A 4,886-nucleotide genomic window follows, 5' to 3' on the forward strand; every position below is an offset into this window, starting at 1 on the left:
TTTCTCTTCGTCTGCTTCAACGGACATGCTGTTTCGGCTACATGTGCTATGTGTAAGACGAATCAAAAATGCCTCGAAAGAGGAGGGGACAAGAAGAGGTGAATACCTCTTAGAGGCGACCATCCCCCTCTAACGACACAAGATGTCACCGTAGGAAACTATCAGAGGGGTTCGAGAGTAAATGCCACGGATGGAGCCTCAAAAACTCGGAAACTATCAGGCAGGATGTCACCTGATCAAATAAAACTCACCCCTAGGTACAATAGTATCGTTGATAGATGTGTGAGACTCATAATAAGACAAATAATTTGAATCATAAAGGTTCAAACCCTTGAAGGCCCGCCATGAACGCATGCTGTTCTCTGTCACAGATGAAGCCAATGGCATGCAACCAACGAGAAGTATCTGATCTAGTCGTTGCGTCAGTACCGAAATCACTCAATGGTGAACCATTCTTTGAGAATCTAGATATTTGCATCCGCCAAAATGATACAGTCACCGATGCCTCGATATTGAAATCTAGTGCTTACTAAGTTGAGATAATACTGATCATCTACCAGTCAGATGATAAAGAAAGTGAACGCGAAGACGCGAATCCACGATTCACCAGAACCGACCATGCTACATAACCGATAGAAGCACTAATGCTGGGATATAGAGCGGGTGGGACAGGAGGAAGTCTTTGGTGATGCAGAATCGCAGCTCGTGACCAGAAGTTCCGCCCAGATGGAAGTGGGAAGAAGATTCCTCATATCCAGAGGCTCGTTCAGGGAGTAATGGCGGGAGGACCCGTTACCCCCTTGATTCTCCACAACTGCGTCGTCATCGTTGCAAAAATATGAAGTTGCGGCTTGATCTGGGACAGCCTTCATGCTCTCATTGCGGCGATCGATGAGCTCTTGTAAACTGTGTGCCCATTTACAACGTTGAGCACCGAAACGACAGTGGGTCCCTTCGATAATGCATCGACACAGTTCAGTCTTGTATGCACCCTTGGCAGCGGCATGTTGTCGTCTGCGTCCACGGCGTGGCTTGGTCGATACTGCCTCAGAAATAGAAAGTATACTTCTTGAAGGGGTAGCCGACTGGAGTCGTTCCCAACATACGGAATGTTCCATCTCAATAGAGCTATTCGTAACATGAGGTGACTTAACATTGTCAACATCAGGAAAATAAGAACTGACGGCCGAGACGGCCGACGCCTTCACTCCATCTTCCATATGATGGTCTATTTGGGGCGCACCGGTCCCATAAATCATGATGCAGGGACCAAAGACCAAACTAAGTAAGGAGTAGTCAAAGTTTCCACATGCAGATCTTATCCCCCCATGCATACTCCACAAAGCCTCCCGGATATTGTGAATTTTCTCGACATACGAGTGGGGCATCTCGCTACGGTCCCCGAATGCTGAGGTGCTAAGAGTATATAATCTCATCTCCGACTCTCTTTGTTGAATCATATCCGACAATAAATTACCGAAGTGCAGGATTTGCACGACATGGAAGGGACAGCATCACGCACGACGTGAAATCGAAACATAGGAAAAGTGAAATGATTTGAGAGGAATTCCGGGCTAGAGGCGATTTGAACGACTACGACGCTGCATATGTGAAGGTGATTCTGCTAATGTGGGATTACATTATTGAGAATTGCAGATGAAATATGAGAATGCGAATAATTCACGCAACGATTACATTGAGCTAAAATAGAAGTATTAATAATGCGTTCAATCCTCGTGATCTTGTGTTTCCTCAATGTCTAGGACGATCAACCTGAACTTTGTCTGGAATGGACGGTAGAGATGATCAGAGAGATGCGCAGGAGATGTTGGCATGCGGGCGAAACTACTGGTTAGGCTCATCGGTAGTACTGAAGACTGACTGTCACCAACAGGGGAATATAATACATTTCAGCAACATTAGAATTATAGCAACGTTGCGGAGATGCGCAAAAAGCAAAAAAACGGCGTTTCAGCAGCATTAGACAAGTCAAGACAAACACATTTCGGCACTTTGTTCGCATTTCCACATCTTGTCTTGTTCGAATTGAGCAATGTTGCTGATATCTTGCTGAAAAGCTGGATTCGGTGTATGGAATTTTGAGCATCTTTACTACGATGCTCAAATGCAAGCGTTCTACACGATTTTTGTGAATGGGCAACATCAGTGAGTTGCTGAAAAGTGAATGTCTGCCGCGCTGGGCTCATTTGAGCATCTTTGATAGGTTGCTAAAATGACGCAGGAGCTCATCATTACAGTTGCTGCTGTGGTGTCTCCACTTTCGCACCAAGAACCGTCGCGAAAAACCTGCAATTCCGTCAACCGATTCGCGATTTTGACTTGGCATCGCAAAGCCACTTCGCGATGGCGAATCGAAAAGTTCGCCGTCGGTTGCGCCACCAGCCTATTTAATCTTCCGACCTAGCGACCCGCCTAAGGTTTGAACCTGGACCTCTACTATGCAGTACGTGGACATTGATCAATCGGCCATTACAGCTTCAAACGTTTTACAGAATATTTTTCCCGTCGTAACTGTAACCGTAACACCAGGGGTCCTTGGCAGTGCCAATTGGCTCGTTGCCAACAGGCTAGCACTGAATTCTTGACTGTGACTCGAATAGGTCTTTGGGCGGTTCTCCAATAAAAGCTCGACCCAGGAATCGAACTTGGATCGTCCACATCATGGGTTAGACCCATGCTCACTCTAGCATTTCAACCTCGTAATATGCATATATAATTCGATTGTGCCTCATGAGCTTCGCGCGATGTGGTTGCTTAGCTGGGTAAATACTCCCGTGGTCCAAAAGTGGGTCCGGTTGGTCCAATAGTGGACGGAGCTTAGCTCCGTCGTATACCAAATTTTCATTCTCGAGCGAGCCACTTCCCCATTGGTCCAAAAGTGGTTTGGTCCAAAAGTAGGGGAAACGCTGCTGTCGGGTATAACGTCGGGCACGAACGAAGTAGCGCTCAGGCGATGGCGGCCAGGCCTAGACATCTTACTGAAGCCGCTTGTGCACAGGACATCAGGTGAAGCCGCCTGTTCTCAGGAGTTCGGGAGAGGAGTATCGGAGACTTGACGCTTCTCGAAGATTCAGCGGTCATATGTCGTTGCCAGGGTCCGAGCCTGGGTGGCGCCTATGGTAGATCTGAACTCTACCACTCCGCTACCTAGACTACATAAAGGTCAAGTCTTCGAACCCAGGCCTAGTGATCCGGAGTGCTACCGAATGCAATCGACCGAGTGGAGCACTAGCATCACAGGCCTCTCCTGCACGGGCGGGAAGGGTTGGGGAAGATAATCGAGGCACGGCCTCGCTAACTACATCAACAATCCCACTCATCAGTAAACCGATACCAGAGCCTTCCGTTAGGAGGTTTACTCAACGCATATCCTATGTGGCGCATACGCGACTGGGACGATACAAAGCGGTCTTCCCGACTATGGTCGGAAGATATTCAGCGTAACTTGCGCCGTGACGGGGCGATCGCGAAGTCGCGTGGTCTCTGCATTTGAGCAATGTTTTTCGCAACATGGTAATGGAAGTAGCGGAAGTGAATTTATCTAATGGTACTTTCGTCATTTGAGCAATGTTTTTCGCAACATGGTGGGAGTAGCCGAAATCGTAATGGTCAGCGAGCTGTAGACATTCTAGCAAGGTGGAAAAACTTGGGCAAGCTCATGTCCTTCAAACCAGCAGCTTAGGATGTTGCGGATAGCCGCAACAAATTGCGGAATGTCAGAAAATCCCGGGCTGTAGCACAGTATCAACAACGTTGCTCAAAGCGACGTCTGACTACATTTGGGCAACTTAAACAAAAGGTGCTGAATCAGAGGTTGCTGAAATGTGTATCTTCCCCAACAGGGAGTGCGCGGCGCGCTGTTGGGGTGATCTCGCGGCTCGAAAGCATACAGTATGTTATTGCTGAGCATGGTTTTCGTACTCTGATGCGTCGCGGGTGTAAGAATCGGGGAATTTTCCTTTATCGCGACATCAGAGGTGATGCCAGTCGAGAAAATACGAACACTCTCGTAGCCATGGACAGGTGAGTGACGCAACGAGGACACGGCAAGCGATCACCATCTTTCATAGTTTCTAGGACGGTCATGTTGATGATCTACCCGAAGTGATCAGCGATTTGAATCTCTCGAATTCTTTCACGGCTTTGGTGACTGCTATCTGTAACCGAAGCCGTCGAAACAGGGGCCCATCTACGTCAGCTCTCTCGGCGGGCTGCTGACAAGAGTAGCTCTAGTCGAGTTCTTTTTCCTGAACGATCCACCAGTTGTTATATTCACCCAGCCTAGCTCTTTATGGTAGGGCTGCATATCTGATGAGCGCTAATTGCAAAGGCTGCCCAGCCGTCGGAGGATAGCAGACTTGATGTTGAAGGAGTAGTATACTACAATGTAGTGAGGGACGTAGTAGAGGAGCCGAATTGGCGAGAGGGTCGTAGTAATCGAGAATGGCATAATAGAATCTATCTAGGAGATGTCTATGGCACTGCAAATGAGAAACGAACCACGCCCTCTCCTTGATCACAGCGACGCTAGATGACTCGACAAAGCCGGGCAATTTGCTCTCTTTGCTGAACTGTATTCTGAATGGTTGGGCGATTACTCCTACGACCGGCCCCATTGTCTCCATGAGTGTCTAGCAGGGACCGTGGACAGCAGACATTGAGTCTAGCGGAGTCGTTTAGGATACGTTGACGGCCGCATACGACCAGAGAGATGTGAAGGAGAACTGGACACGCTAAAACGATGTTTTCATACTATGAATTTTCCCTAATGCTCTCATCTGTCTAGATTTCTGAGTGATTCGTTGGGTATTCCCCATTGATTATCAGAGCCTATTGTCAGTATTATTATCAATATTATTAGTAGT

The sequence above is a fragment of the Perkinsus marinus genome (assembly GCF_000006405.1).
Source record: "Perkinsus marinus ATCC 50983 genomic scaffold scf_1104296935302, whole genome shotgun sequence".
NCBI lineage: Eukaryota > Perkinsozoa > Perkinsida > Perkinsidae > Perkinsus > Perkinsus marinus.